Source organism: Hyperolius riggenbachi, chromosome 12 (assembly GCF_040937935.1).
Source record: "Hyperolius riggenbachi isolate aHypRig1 chromosome 12, aHypRig1.pri, whole genome shotgun sequence".
Lineage (NCBI taxonomy): Eukaryota > Metazoa > Chordata > Amphibia > Anura > Hyperoliidae > Hyperolius > Hyperolius riggenbachi.
Genome location: NC_090657.1, coordinates 48,807,099 through 48,824,365, shown reverse-complemented (window position 1 = coordinate 48,824,365; position 17,267 = coordinate 48,807,099).

The following is a 17,267-nucleotide window of genomic DNA, read 5'->3' as shown; positions in this document are numbered from 1 at the left end:
CATGGCACCAAGTATTCACACCCATGTCACACCCAGTACCTGCACCCAGCACCCACATGACATGCAGTACATGCACCCAGATCTCACATGGCACTAAGTACTTGCAATCAACACCTGCATGACACTTGATACCCAACCATAGCCAAAACCCACATGACACTTTGTACCCACACCCAGAATCCACACGGCACCCAGCATCTGCATGCAGCACCCACATGACAACCAGTACCTCTTAGCAAGAAACAAGGAGGGGGGGGCATGCAGCCACCGGTGACAGGTCCGACTGACTCCACACCAGTGAATGCAGCCAGCTCTTCTGTGACCGAATGTATGTGTGTGTTTGTGTGTGTGTGAAGGGGGGGGGGGGGGGGGAGGCCACGTTTTAAAATTTGAGCACCCCCCACTTAAGGACCCTCTGCACGGCCCTGGTATGCAGTATAGAGCGTGTGACTTCCAGGAAGAACAGAAGAGACACAATGCATCACTGGAGTAGGTAAATATTACACTCTGCTATGTGCAGAAGATGTTGTTGGGTGGAAGGTGTGAACAAGCCACAAGGGGTTTGAGAGGATTAGATCCCAGGAGGGAGCCCCATTGGAGGGGGAGATGTCTTGTGGGTTATTGCTACATCCTGGCTGAAACTGGATGGGAAGGCAGTATGCTGTTGTTCTTTTACCTCAGATAATAAGGCTCATTTGAAATTCTCGAGGGCCACATAAAGTGTTATGAAGGGCTGCATTCGGCCCCAAAGGCCTCGTGTTTGACACCTGTGGCATTGAAAGAGTCCCTGGGATGTTCCATCCATATCAGATTATGTACAAGTGGGCGGAGAGTCTGCAATCAGCTGCTGAATGCAGCCCCTGGCATGCCTAGCTGTAGGTATGGCAGACAGGTGGTGTAGCACTGGTAAGACTGACATGTTCAGGCAACACATGGCAATATTACTGGTACTAATGGCAGCAGAGTAGGGATAGTCAGAAATTCCGTGAAAATTCCAATTTCCACCAATGCAAATGACTGTTTCTGCGCATTTCCAAGTTCCGATATCCCAGTTTCGATTTCCGAGTTCTGATTTCTGAGGAGTCTTTTTTTTCGTCATTTTTTGCATTGTCTGATTGGCCAAATACTTCCAAGTTGACTCTGCATTCTCTGATGGGTCCAATGCTTCTGAGTTCTGTGATTGGGCTAAAATTACCGAGTTGCGGTAATGTGGTATTTCCATGGAAATACAATTTAGGACAAGTCTTTTTTGGTCATTTGCATTCTCTGGTTGGCCAAACAATTCCAAGTTTGTTCTGCGTTGTCTGGTTGGTCAAATGCTTCCGAGATCTGTGATTGAGCTAAAATTACTGAGTGCAGAAAACTGATTTCCTATCAGAAATGACTACATTTTAATTCTGTGGAATCCGAAAGAGCATCCCTAGAGCCGAGTACTGCACAATTATCGCGACTCACGGTGCATGGATACGCAAGTAACAAATGTGCGTTACCATAGCAATGCTCGCATTACTCCTGTACTGTGGGTCATGCTAATTACACAACGCACGGCGCTCTGCTGGCATTAGTGCCGGCAATATTGCCCTGCGCTACCAACCCACAGCAGTTTTACCGGCACTGAGGAAATCTGGTCCAAAGAGAGATAAAACAGATTGTTACTTTTACTACATGTAAAACTGATAAACTTTCCCTATCCATTTTTTCTGATGTGTAAATACCTTTCAAATAAAGAAATTATGTGGAAAATGTTTATATTTTGTCTTTAATTAAAGAAGATTACAGTGCGGATGAAAAAGTACAAACAGACTAGTCCTAACAACAGTGTTGAAAGTGATACATTCTATTTACACTTTTAAGCTTTCAAATGGTTCCAGTAATATTAAACCCTGGGCTGGATTTCTAAGAAGTGCACAAAGGCTAAGGCCTTGGGCGCTAAAATCAGACAGAATTTAGTAAAGATAAGAGGTCACATGTCAGAATAAATCATCTCTCCTGGTCCGTAGCGCAGCCTCCCTGCTTTGTTCTGATGTCTGAATTTGACAGTTCCCAATCCCTGCATCTCCCTTACTTCCTGTTGTGTAGTCAGCATCTGCTGTCGCCTGATGCTCCTGTCCTCTGTATGATGGACATACAAGCTCCTAGGAGTTCTGGTTCACCATGAGCTTGCTGGGTAATCTGTAACTCTAACACAAGCTGCTGTGAGAAGTGCCAGGGGTTAACGGTAGGAAGCAGACACAACTGAGTTTGTTGAGCCTTTTTTTAACAGACTCCTGATTCCGATAGCAGAGAGGAGGCAGACATCATGGGGCTCAAACTGTTTTGATTTTAGATTTTGTAGCCTGAATCACATGATTCAGGTGGCTTCATAGTAGGCCCGCCTCTGCTACTGTATGAACAGCACTATGCCATAGTATGGCATCAATAAATCATCATTATAATACAAGTGTCATTTATTTCTTTTCACACCAGAGCATCACACGCCCATGTCCAGAAAAAGAAGCATACATATAATGCAAACAATACCATTTACAAGTAAATACTAGTTATGCACAAAACCAACACCTACATTGAAAAGCATTGAAGAAAGCATATATTATAACTATCAATATATATGGTCAATGGTGATGATAACATTCAAACATGCATGCCATTTGCACTCCCAGCACAGTTTGCCTTTTACTACTTATCTGCTCTGATTTGCACCTTAGAAAAACATTTAGGCTGGTTTCACAGTGGGACGTTAAAGTCCCACATTACAGCAGCCAGTAACACAGCACATTGTACATTGTAACGCAGCACGTTTAAACAAAGTGCTGCATGCTGTACGTTGTACTTGGCTAAGCCATGTTAGACTGTTTGCACCTGCTCAGTAATGTTGGAGGAGGAGGTCTCCCCTCCTCCTCCGAAGCCAGCCACATGGCTAATTAATATTCACTGCACTGTGGTGACTTGGTGGGACTCCTAGTGTTGTCCGGATTATGAACGAATCGTTCATTTGATCCGGATCTTTTTTGTGAGTCAAATCATCCGGATCACCACAATGAAAGATTCGGTTCACAGTGGATGTCTGTCTGGAAGAAACCGGAACATACAGAATGTACAGTGCAGGGAAAGTCCTGTCCTGCTAGTCATTTCACCAAGTCTGCTTCCCTAGTAAAATGATTCAAATGATTCGGTTCAAAGATCCGGATCTTTTCAATGATCCAATTCGAATGATCCGAATCCTTAAAAAGATCCGGACTTCCTATAGCTATCCTGAGCGGCTGCTTTGAGAGCTGCATAACTCAGCTCAATCTGACGTTCAGCTTCAACACCACCATGCGTTGCGTTAGGGGCACGTTATGCGACCATAATGTCCCCTAAAACGCAACGTCTTGGTGTGAAAGTAGCCTTACAGAATGAAGTCTTCCTGAGTTCACAGTGTGTGCTAGCAATCAACCTTACAAGCATAAAGTCTATTGTTGTTTGGTGCTCAGGTGTGTATAAAACCCAATGACCCTTGGAGGAGAATGATGGGGCAGGAGGAGAGCTAATAAAAGTGGGTGGAGCTACAAGGAGCCCCAAGTTTCAAGTATAGCAGGACAAAGTTACGATGCTCCAGCTTTTAAATGCTCACCAGTGCGCTATATACATTTATTATAATAATAATTATTATTATTGATTGATAAAGTGCCAACATATTCCGTGGCACTGTACAAAGTAAGAAACACAAATATGGGGTACATTATGATACAGACAATGATATACATCAATTATGGACACTGGTACAAAATACAGAATTGGTAAATTACAATGACAAATGTAACATGATAAATAAAATGTACAAAAGAGTGTAAGCTATGAAATGAATAACAAATTCCAGGACCCCAAAGGGTGAGAGAGCCCTGTCCTTGCGAGCTTACAATCTAAAGGAATGAAGGGAGGGGAAAGTATGCAGTATTCATACAGGCAATGTGTTTTTAGGTTATCTATCTATTAACCAGAGGTCAAAGGGGCAATGGCCTAAGTTAGAGCATATGATTGTTGGAAAAAGGGAGCTTTGTGGGAGCGTTAAAAGATTACAAAGGCTGGAGAGTGATGGATGTTCTGTAGAAGAGCATTCCAGGGGAGGGGTGTAGCACGTGATAAGTCTTGTATTTGTGAAAGCGAGGTCATTCCAGAGGAGAAGCTCATATGCAGATCTGAGATTGTGGTTGGGTTGGTATCTTGAAACAATTGAGGAAAATGATAGGGGAGACTTATTTCTTCTTTCTTTCTTCTGTTTATCTCACGCATATTCTTTATATTCTCTATTTATAGATGAGGTGGAAAATAAATTTGGCCATACACTTATGGATTGCCACCATATGTGGAAAAAAATATTGATTCCTCTCTGAAAATAATCGATTCAGAGAGAAATTGATTCCTACAATGCATGGTACATCGATTTTCAATAGATTCCAGTAGGATTTCAATGGCATGAAGATATTACCAATAACAACTAGGTAATTCCCAGGGGCGTAACAATAGACCCTGCAAGGGATGCAGCTACAGGGGGCCCAGAAGCTCCGGAGGCCCCATGGGGGGAGAAGTTTATTTTCTCTGTTTTGAGAGACTGACAACTAAGGGCACAGAAAGAAAAACTTTCTGTTTTCTGCACAGTTCTAGTTACTGCATCTGCTCAGCCACTAATAAGGAATCATACAAAGTTTTGTAGACAAAGATTTGTAGACAGACCCTATTCAGTGTGCAGCAGAGTCTTGTGTGCAATGCCCCGCCCCCAACTTCTCTACCCCCCTCCAAGTGCTGTGTATTGTTGGGATGCTGGAGAACTCTGCAGAGCCATTTCTACTCCATCAGAGATGGATAGATTGAGTGTAATAAGCTGAGGCTGGAAACACACTCGTCTGTCAGTTTTCTGTTTTTGTTTTCTGTATGTGTGAAAGCATGCACATTTTATCACAGAAGCTAATGTAATTGATAGACAGCAGTGAAGCATTGCACATATTTTCTCTGTTTTTATATGCTTGTCTAAACACATTCAAGTGTGCACTAGCTAATTAAATAACACTGGTTCTCAGTTTACCTGTGCAAAAAGCTAGGGGGAGCAGAGCTGTGAAAAATGGTGCACAACGCCAATGTGATAAAATGGCGCCCATTCACTTACATTATCAAACAATATTTATCGTTTTAAACGTTAAAAAATGGCGCAGACCTTGTGAACGTAATTTATCATTTTAAATCCTGCTTTTTTTGTCCTGCCTGAACATTATTTATCGTTTAAAGCCCTGGTTTGCTGCCATTTGAAAATATGTCTGCCCTTGACTTTAACGTTTAATAGCAAAGCAAAGCAAAGTGGCATCTTGGTTATGTTATTGTCCCTCCCGCAACCTTCGCTCCTCCCAAGAAATTCTCCTGGCCTCTAAGCTGATCACCTCCTCTCATGCTCGCATCCAGGACTTTACACGAGCATCAGCCCTTATCTGGAACTCTCTTCCACAGCCTGTACGTCATGCTCCAAACCTGGACATCTTCAAACGCACTCTTAAAACACACCTTTTCAGACAAGCTTATAACATTCTATAGCCCTTTATTTACTTGTCACAATGTAATCAGAGGCAAAGAATCACTGCCTCATCCATCCTCCACCCCCTTACCTAGTGTGTCCCCCACTACCCATTAGATTGTAAGCTCGCAAGGGCAGGGTCATCCTCCTAATGTTTACTGTTTTTGTAACAATATTTGTGCTGCTTGGAACTCTGCTGTATATTTGTTAGTTGTATCTATGTTCCCCTTGTCGTTTTATTGTGCTTTGTAAAGCGCTGCGGAATATGTTGGCGCTATATAAATAAAAAATAATAATAATAATAATGTTAAGAACAACAGCGGGAACGAGAGGGAAAAAAAATCAAAGAGACCTTATACTTTTTGAGAAAATCGATTTAAATGCGTAAATGACAATTCTTAGTGAAACAATTCCTGCCAACTTTAGCAGTTAATAGCAAAGGCCCCTTACATCCTAGCAACACCAAATTTGCAGGATATGTTAAAAAGATAGTGGGAAACAATATTAAAAATATATATATTTTTTTGTTTTTGCTCAGAGTGTGGGGAATTAAAAAAAAAAATGACATGGAGTCCCCTCTACAGAGCCTCTGTAACCCCTTGTCCCCCATGCAGGCTGGGATAGCCAGAATGTGGAGCCCTGGCCGACTGGGGCTTCGCACCCTGAGCTATACTAGCTCACATGGTCCATGGTATGAAGGGGCTCCAGGAGGGAGGGGTGGCCAAGCCTTCCCCTCTCCGCCCGAGCCCTTGTCCAATCCATGGACAAGGGGCTCTTCCCCACCTCTGGTGCCCCAGGAGGAGGTGAGGGCGATGACTCCTGGGGGGGAGGGGTTCATGGTGGCATCTTGGGAGTCCCCTTTAAGAAGGGGACCCCAGATTCCCACCCCCCCTCCCAGGAGAAATGAGTATAGAGGTACACAGTACCCCTTACCCATTTCCACAAAGGATTAAATGAAATAAAATACCTCTGTAATGGATAGCGGAGATACTGCCGCAACAGCAAGCGGCATGGCAGCTATCTCCGCGTCGCAGCCGGCGGTTTCCGCCGCACAGTTACATGCTGGTGCTTTGCCTGGTCCTTCTATCGCTCATAGACTAAGGGCTACGCGCGCGCGTGCCGAGCGAAAGGACCTTTATGCATCTAGAAGGGGGGTCAGCTGATCACTCGGTCAGCAGACTCCAGCTATGCTCAGGATTGGCTGAGTGACTGGAGTGCATTTAGTATATATAGGACCTCTATATAACCACTATCGCTCTACAACCCTGTAGACAGTCCTTGCACTTCACATCAAGATTAAATGTCCATATGTCTTTTAATCAAGTGTTCATCCAAGCAATAAATGTGGGCACTCTGTATTGCGAAGGTTCCTGTGTATTGTCTACACCTCCACCAACACCCTCAAGACTGGGCACTCATCCTTATCCTAGACCCTCAGTTAGATGGGTCTAATGCGCCTTGGGATACTCTCAGGCGATCCCCAGCCTTAAACGATCCACTGCTTGTATAATGTGCCAGTATCTTCTCAGAGTGTACACCTCAAAATAAAGCACAAGGCTCCCATAGCGTAAAACCACTCATGACTTTAATAAAATATTAAAATTGCACACTGACATATCCAATGGTAAAAGTAACGCATAGAGTTTTATGTATGGGCTCTCCCCCATATGGTGGCCACTGGCTGGGCTAGTGTATGGAACCAAGTCCCCAGGACATCATCCTACACACCGTTCGTGAGCCACGCCTAACCACTTCTTCATCTGAGACCACGCCCTACTAGTTTCGCTGTAATACGGCTCATCAGGAGCTTGTCTAATGAGGTAAGTTGTTGAACATAAATACGCATTGACCCCTCCCTTTCTTCGCGTCATCCCCATCTACGTCATTGCCTGGATGCGCATGATAACAGGCGCGAGCGGCGCTGGATGCGTATGTATGCACGCATGAACGCGTACGCAGGCATACGTCATACGCCTGCGTTCCTCGCCGTGACGCGGAAGCGCCTCAGAGTACTAAGGCGCCTGCGCGGTCACGTTGCGCCATGCGAAAGATAGGACGCATGGAGCCGGTCAATACCCGAAGATTCCACAGGGCGTCGCAGATGAACACCAAACCCGCCCAGTGACATCCATGGGGATAGGGGCCTGTCCCAGCATACCATATTTCATCATTAAAAAACAACATTTTAAAACAACATTTTGCTGCAGATCATATTAAACCAATGAATGCTTACACTTATCCTATGCCTCCTGTACAACTGTTGGGTAACCACCCTCATTACTTATACTCAGTGAAGATGAAACCCTATTGCCTATATAGCACTTCTTAATGAAAAAATACCCTCAAGTGAAAATAGTGAAACGAATTTTTTTTTTTATATATCAAAAATTAATTAATAAAATATCATATATTCCCCACACACGAAAATATTTTTTTTTCCTAAACCCCTAGTCGCACAAGAGGCAAAGACATTACAACCTCAATAACAAAACATCACTATGAGGAAATATCACATTTCAATTACAAGGTCTAATCATTACTCAAGAAGCAGACTAAGTCAATGTCAGCATTCATACCCCCTGGTCTCAAAGATCCTAAATGGTGAATCCACCATGTTTCCCTTTTTGAGACCTCCCTTACTATATTCCCTCCCCTCCAATGCTGCTTTACTTTTTCTAAACCACAGAAAGATAACAGTGATGGATTAGATTGATAAACCTCTTTAAAGTGGGCCGATGTATGTCCCACCAGACCCCTAGCCACATTACGCAGATGTTCACCTATACGCTCTTTTAGGGGCCTGGTGGTCCTGCCCACATCCTGGAGACCACAAGGGCACCATAGCAGATACACCACATTTTTTTCATTACAAGAGGGTCATCTAACTGAGGGTCTAGGATAAGGGTGAGTGCCCAGTCTTGAGGGTGTTGGTGTAGATAATACACAGGAACCTTCGCAATACAGAGTCCCCACGGTTATTGCTTGGATGAACACTTGATTGAAAGACATATGGACATTTATTCTTGATGTGAAGTGCAAGGACTGTCTACAGGGTTGTAGCGCGATAGTGGTTATATAGAGAATATTGATTGCATTACATGCTTTTGCGCACCACCGTTTGTACGCTGTACATTGAATACTAACATACCAGCGCAGTGTCATATAGAAAAATTATATATAGGACCTGCCTGTCAGTTGTTGCAAATGCTACGTGTTAGCACTCAGACCTAGTCAGATCCTAAAGTGTGCTAGAACCAGCTGGAGCTGGGGATCCACACTTAGCTAGATTCTGTTGATAGCTTAAAGTACTAATTGAATTGTATTATTTGTTATGACCTTCTGCTAGCTTGACTATACCTTCTGCTCACTGATTCTGTACCTTTGCCTATCTGATATAGTTGCCGACTCTGCCTGATATACTAATCTGATTTAGCTTCCTGTCTCTGTACCGTCTCTGTCCGCCTGTTGCCAAACCTGCTTGTCTGACCTTCCTGTCCTCGCCAGTGAGTTAGTCACTGGTGAGGGATCCTCGGCTAGTATCATCCACTCCTTAGGTGATTACTAGCTTCAGTACAGTCTGAATCACCTGCTCCTCAGGTGGTCAGTAGCTGCAGTACAGTCTGAATCACCTGCTCCTCAGGTGGTCGGTAGCTGCAGTACAGTCTTAATCACCTGCTCCTCAGGTGAATAGTCACTACAATATTATCTCCTCTGCCTGCTCCTCAGGTAGTAGTGGCTTCAGTATAGTCTGAATCACCCGCTCCTCGGGTGATCAGTACACTTGTTCAATATATTTCTACCCGCTCCTCGGGAGATCTATTTCACTACTGTCTACATCTCCAGCTTGCTGGAGTTGGTTCTCATCTGTTATATTGAGATATTCCCCTCTCCCAGCTCCTCTGGGAGAACAAGTATCTCTATCATTACTGTTGCACCAAGCACCTATCATTACATTGGTTGTCCTGGTTCTGGCTATACTAGTATTATTAGTGATTCTGCAGATCACACATAATCAGGTATAGCATCTGTATTATTGGTGATACTGCAGATCCCCAATAATCAGAGAAATCTGTTCTCGCTGACACCAATCATTACAACCTCCCATGTATAGGTTATAGGTTAGCCACACTCGGGGCGAACTTGGCCCCCATCGCACAACCAGTCTGCTTTACATAGTATGAACCCTCATGCCAGATACATGGGAGAATGGGAGAAGCAGGTACAACAAATGGAATCTTATGGAAATATAGTTTGTTGGTCAAGATTTATAGATGACCTCTTTTTTTGTGTGGCGAGGCCCAAGAGAAGACCTAGTACAGTTTTGTGAGGCCTTGAATGAAATATGGCCAGAGATCAACATATCGGTGAATATTAGCCAGCAGCAAGTGGATTTTTTGGATTTACAGATTATTAAGGATAAAGGAGAAGTAACCGCCAGGACTTTAAGAGCACTGACAAAAACGGGTATATCCCGAAAGGAAGCTGTCATCACAACTGGCTGAAGAATATTCCGAAAGGCCAGTTTGTAAGAATCAGACATAATTGTACTCACATTGAGGATGATTTAACCCAAAGTGAGACTGTAACGATCGGTGTAACACAGAGAGGGTCTGATTACCGGTGATCTGCAGTATCACCGAGAATGCAGAATATACCCGATTATTGATGATCTGCAGTATCACCGATAATCAGATATATCTTCTAACTTCTGGACACCTGAGAGATGAGAGTGTTTGGTGCAACAGTAATACTTTGAGGAAAGCACCTGTAAGATAGGTGTTAGACAGTAAGAGTTACTGCTATGAATCAGATTCCTTCCACAGGTCTGGTGCTCCCCAAGGGGCGGAGCCAGACTGAGACAGTGGGAAGGACAGAGCGTGAGTGACACCAAAGGTGCAGTGTCACTGACATGTTAGTGAACTATCTCCAAACTGGGAAGATAGTTCTCGAGGTCGGACAGGCCAGGTCGGCAACAGACAGACAGATCAGATACAGAGACAGGAGACAGAAGCAGATTCCAGAGACTAGCCGAGTTCACCAACAGAGTATCAGAATGACAAGGTACAAAATCAGAGATCTGAAGAACGGTCAGGAAAGCAGAAGGTCATAACAAATAATCAACAATGCCTAAGCTTGAGTGTGAGCTCCAAGATTCTCACACTCCAGGAACTAGACTAGAATATAACAATAGTGCAGATGAGACTGAATTCCTGGACTAAGGTGTGAGATCCTTGGCCATCAACACCTTGGAAACTGATCTAAAGAACACAGATACTGACAAGGTCTGAGTGCTACCACGTAGAGATCGCAACGCAAGACACCAGATGAATGACCAGCACCCAGTATATATACACTGGCGCTCTCCAGCGCCACCCCTAAGTGCTGGACCAATGAAAGTTGCAGTAGATGTCAGCTGACCGGCTTGGTCAGCTGACCCTCTTCTGACTGCCATAAAGGCCCTGCCTCTCTGCGCGCGCGCACGTCCTCCTAAACCAGTGTGGACTATCAGTCCCAGCCACACCAGTCATGTGTTGTAATGTTTCTGCTGTGTTAGATGCGGAATCCGCCGCCCTGCTGTCTGAGCGTGCGGCGTTTACTCCGCATTCCGCCTTACTGAGAGGAGCAGGCCTATGCGAGCAACTTGCCGCATTGGACGCGGAATCCGCCGTCCTGTTGTTTGAGCATGCTGCGTTTTCTCCGCGCTCCGACTGCGCGCCAGCTGCCATGTTGAACGCAGAGTCAGCCGCCTCATCTTGAGTATTGGCGTCGGCTTCTCCGCGTTTTCTCACAGTACCCCCCCCTGAGGAGTGGACCCTGGACAACTCCTACCAGGCTTCTCAGGATATCGAGTATGGAACTCCCTTCTCAATTTGTCCGCATGCATGCGACATTCAGGTACCCATGTTCTCTCCTCTATACCATACCCCTTTCAGTGAACCAGATATTGTAGTGAGTTCTGCACTACTCGTGAATCTAAAATTTTCTCTACTTCATACTCAGGTTGGTCGTCCACCATCACAGGAGGAGGAGGATTGGTCCCCACGTGGACTGCTGGCTTAAGCAGAGATACATGAAAAGATCTTACACCACGCATGCTATCAGGAAGAGCGATGGCATAAGTAACATTGTTGATCTTCCTGGTCACAGAAAAAGGGCCCACAAACCTGGGACCTAACTTGGCCGAGGGTTGTTTCAGGGTCAAATGACGAGTAGAGACCCAGACCAGATCTCCTGGCCGGAACTTCCACTCTAAGGATCGTTTCTTGTCAGCTTGACTTTTCTGACTTTGAAAAGCCTTTTCCAAATTGCTTTTCACGATCCCCCAAATGGTTTTGAACGACTTTTGCCAAGCCTCCAGAGCTGGAAACGGAGTGGAGGCTACTGGCAATGGGGAAAACTTGGGCAATTTTCCAGTCACCACCTGAAACAGAGAGAACCCAGAAGAAGCGCTTTTCAGATTATTGTGCGCAAATTCCGCATATGGCAAGAACTTCACCCAATCAGTTTGCACTTCTGCAACATAACACCTCAAAAACTGTTCCAATGCCTGATTAACCCTCTCCGTCTGACCATTGGTCTGTGGGTGGTAGCCCGACGAGAATGACAGTTCCATGCCCATTTGATGGCAAAATGCCCTCCAAAATCTAGAGACAAATTGGACTCCCCGATCTGACACAATGTTTTCCAGAATGCCATGAAGTCGTAAAACGTGAGTGATGAAAAGATCGGCCAACTCCTGGGCCGAGGGGAGTGCCTTTAAGGGCACAAAATGGGCCATTTTACTGAAACGGTCGACTACCACCCAAATGACCGACATGCCTTCAGACCTAGGAAGTTCACCTACAAAATCCATGGACAGATGGGTCCATGGTTCACTCAGGGTGGGCAAAGGCTGCAGCGTTCCCACAGGTGCCAGACGGGAGGGTTTACTTTTAGCACACACTGCACACTCTCTAACACACTCCTTGCAGTCTGTTGCCAAGGAAGGCCACCAAGCACATCTAGCAATCAAGTCTTGTGTTCTGGAGGCCCCTGGATGTCCAGCATTCTTGTGTGAGTGAAACATCTGTAACACCTGGAGACGAAAAGGCAGGGGCACAAACATAACCCCTTCAGGCTTTCCCTCAGGGACATCCTGCTGGAAGGGACCTAAAGTCTCTGTCCAGTCTTTCCAAGTCTCTGTAGCTCCCAGTACTACCTTCTGTGGAACAATGGGTTCAGGTTCTGAGGGCTGTGCTGTCTCTGGCTCAAAACATCTGGACAAGGCATCTGCCTTAATGTTTTTACTACCAGGAGTGTACGTAATTACAAATCTAAATCTCGAAAAAAAACAGTGACCACCGAGCCTGACGAGGACTCAATCTCTTAGCCCCCTCAATGTATTCCAAGTTCTTGTGACCCGTGTAGACTGTAATCGTATGTTCAGCTCCTTCTAACCAATGACGCCATTCTTCAAAGGCCAACTTAATGGCTAGAAGCTCCCTGTTACCTATATCGTAGTTTTTCTCTGCAGGAGAGAACCTCCGAGAAAAATAGGCACACGGGTGCAATCTTCCCTGCAACCCAGAGCGTTGAGACAGCACAGCCCCTACTCCAACCTCTGAGGCGTAAACCTCTACAATGAATGGATAGGAGGTGTCCACGTGTCTCAATATGGGTGCAGAGCAAAACAGTTCTTTCAGAGTGGAGAAAGCGGCCAGAGCTTCGGGGGACCAACGGTTGGTATCTGCCCCTTTTTTGTGAGACTGGTGAGGGGTGCTATGACTGTGGAGTACCCCTTTATAAACCTTCTATAGTAATTTGCAAACCCGAGAAATCTCTGAAGAGATTTGAGACCTACTGGTTGGGGCCATTCCAAGACAGCAGAGACTTTGGCGGGATCCATAGAAAGGCCTGAGGTGGAAATTATGTATCCCAGAAAAGCAACAGATGTCACCTCAAAAATGCATTTCTCCAGTTTAGCGTAAAGCCTGTTCTGTCTGAGCCTGTGTAACACGAATCTGACATGAGCCCTATGCTCAGAGAGGTTGTCTGAGAAGATCAATATATCATCCAGGTATATTAGGACGAATTTACCCAACACTTCCCTGAAAACCTCATTAATGAGTTCCTGGAAGAAGGCCGGGGCATTACACAACCCGAACGGCATCACCAAATACTCGTAATGCCCGTCGGGTGTGTTAAAGGCCGTCTTCCATTCATCCCCCCCCCCCCCCCTGATCCGCACCAGGTTGTATGCCCCTCGTAAATCTAATTTTGAAAAAATCTTAGCTTTGGTGACTTAAGTGAATAAATCGTCTATTAAAGGTAACAGATAATGATTTTTAACTGTGATTTTATTCAGTCCCCGGTAATCAATGCATGGCCGAAGGCCTGCATCTTTCTTTTTGACAAAAAAGAACCCTGCTCCGGCAGGCGACCGGGAAGGACGAATGAAACCCTTAGCTAAGTTTTCACGGATATACTCTTGCATGGCCACCTTTTCTGGCCCAGACAAATTGTAGAGATGACCTCTAGGGGGCATACACCCTGATCGGAGATCAATCGGGCAATCGAAAGGGCGATGTGGAGGTAATTTATCGGCAGCTTTGGGACAAAACACGCCCGAAAACTCTGCATATTGTTCCGGAACACCCTCTACATGAATCCTGGTTTGGCCTAAGGTCACCTTCGCTAAACAGTGACGAAAACAGTGGGCTGACCAGCTGGCTAGCTGACCGGTAGTCCAGTTTATCTGAGGAGAGTGAAGGTGTAACCACGGCATGCCAAGGATGACTGTGGAGGTTGTCATGTGCAACACAAAAAACTGCAATCTCTCTTTATGCAGCACCCCTATAGTGACTTCCACTTCTGGTGTCTGAGACAGCGGATGGTTACGCTGTAGTGGGGAATCATCCACTGCAGTAACCTGTAGAGGCGGTTTTACCGGGGTGAACGGAATACCTAATTTCTTGGCAAATTCGTAATCCATGAAATTAGCCGCTGAGCCCGAGTCAACAAAGGCCTCAGCGACTTCCGATTTATCCTCCCATGTAATCATACAAGGAAGGAGTAACCGCTTATCTTCAAGGGGCGAGAGCTGTACACCTAGGGTATCACCCCCAACTACTCCTAGGCAATGGAGTTTCCCGACTTTTTAGGGCAATTTCGTACTCTATGTCCCCCCTCTGCACAATAAAGACACAAATGCTCAGAAATCCTGCGTCTCCGCTCCATTTGAGACAGTTTTGACCGACCAATCTGCATTGGCTCGGAGGGAGGAGAAACAGGCAGAGATGGAGTCACCGGGGGTGTAGCATAGGTCAGCATTTTAACATTGTCTCTGCCCCTGGTCTGCCTTTGATACCGTAACCTACGATCAATCCTGATTGCCGATGAAATGGCCTCATCGACAGTCTTAGGTTCAGGCAGACTTAACATTAGATCTGAAACCTCATCTGATAGTCCTGACAAGAAACAGTCTAAAAGGGCATAGGTGTCCCACCTGGCTGAAACTGACCATCTCCTAAATTCTGCCGCATACTCCTCGACCGGACCCTTGCCTTGACGCAATAACTTGAGCTTCCACTCAGAAGTCGAGGCAATGTCTGAATCGTCGTAAATTATTGCCATAGCCTTAAAAAATTCATCTACCGAGGTTAAAGCTATATCTCCAGTGGGCAGACTGTATGCCCAGGTCTGGGAATCGTCTGATAACAGAGTCTTGATAAATGTGACCCTTTGGGTCATGGTTCCTGAAGATCTAGGTCTCAACTCAAAGTATGACAACACTCTACTCCTAAAATTCCGAAAGCCAGATCTGTGACCAGAAAATTTTTCAGGTACAGGCATACGTATGTCTGTGCTAGGAGGGGATCGGACCTCATCCACTGCCATCTGAAGGGTACTTAGAGAACCGGACAAAGCGTCAATCATAGCTTTGTGATTACCCAGCACTTGGTTGATAGCATCCACCGAAGTGGTAAGTGCGCCCAGACGGTCAGTGTGTGCGTCCATTTGCATTTTTTGGGTCTGGCGTTCTGTAACGATCGGTGTAACACAGAGAGGGTCTGATTACCGGTGATCTGCAGTATCACCGAGAATGCAGAATATACCCGATTATTGATGATCTGCAGTATCACTGATAATCAGATATATCTTCTAACCTCTGGACACCTGAGAGATGAGAGTGTTTGGTGCAACAGTAATACTTTGAGGAAAGCACCTGTAAGATAGGTGCTAGACAGTAAGAGTTACTGCTATGAATCAGATTCCTTCCACAGGTCTGGTGCTCCCCAAGGGGCGGAGCCAGACTGAGACAGTGGGAAGGACAGATCGTGAGTGACACCAAAGGTGCAGTGTCACTGACAGGTTAGTGAACTATCTCCAAACTGGGAAGATAGTTCTCGAGGTCGGACAGGCCAGGTTGGCAACAGACAGACAGATCAGATACAGAGACAGGAGACGCAGATTCCAGAGACTAGCCGAGTTCACCAACAGAATATCAGAATGACAAGGTACAAAATCAGAGATCTGAAGAATGGTCAGGAAAGCAGAAGGTCATAACAAATAATCAACAATGCCTAAGCTTGAGTGTGAGCTCCAAGATTCTCACACTCCAGGAACTAGACTAGAATATATCAATAGTACAGATGAGACTGAATTCCTGGACTAAGGAGTGAGTTCCTTGGCCGTCAACACCTTGGAAACTGATCTAGTGTATAATACAAATAATAACAGAATTCCTAGACTAAGGTGTGAGATCCTTGGCCATCAACACCTTGGAAACTGATCTAAAGAACACAGATACTGACAAGGTCTGAGTGCTACCACGTAGTGATCGCAACGCCAGACACCAGATGAATGACCAGAAAGTTGCAGTAGATGTCAGCTGACCGGCTTGGTCAGCTGACCCTCTTCTGACTGCCATAAAGGCCCTGCCTCTCTGCCCGCGCGCGCGTCCTCCTAAACCAGTGTGGACTATCAGTCCCAGCCACACCAGTCATGTGTTGTAATGTTTCTGCTGTGTTAGATGCGGAATCCGCCGCCCCGCTGTCTGAGCGTGCGGCGTTTACGCCGCATTCCGCCTTACTGAGAGGAGCAGGCCTATGCGAGTAACTTGCCGCATTGGACGCGGAATCAGCCGTCCTGTTGTTTGAGCATGCGGCGGTTTCTCCGCGCTCCGACTGCATGCCAGCTGCCATGTTGAACGCGGAGTCAGCCGCCTCACCTTGAGTATTGGCGGCGGCTTCTCCGCGTTTCCTCACAGAGACTCTCCTAGAAAGGTTTCTAGAAAAAAAAGGTATGAAGGAACAGCATTGAGAGCAGACAGAATACAGGTGGGCCTTCTACCAAGGAACCAACTATTACAAAATAAAACAAGAGAGCACAAGAATAATAAGGAATATTCCATTCTTCTGGATTTCAATTCTCAGTATAGAGACTTGGAGAAAATAGTAAAGAAAAACTGGAATATCATAACAGCGGACAGAATCCTCAAAAGAGTGCTACCAGAGAGGCCACAATTTATTTACCGGAAAGCCCCACCGCTAAAATCCTCCCTGGTCTTGAGCTGTATTGAACCCGCCAGGGAATCGAGGAGCAATATGTTGGGGCAGAATGTTTTTTCCCTTGCAGAAGCTGTATGGGATGCAGGGAAGCAAAAGCTATCCAGGGAGATAAGATCCAATCAAGAAATACTAATAGAATTTTCAAGATTAAACATTGCATAACGTGCAGAACGAAA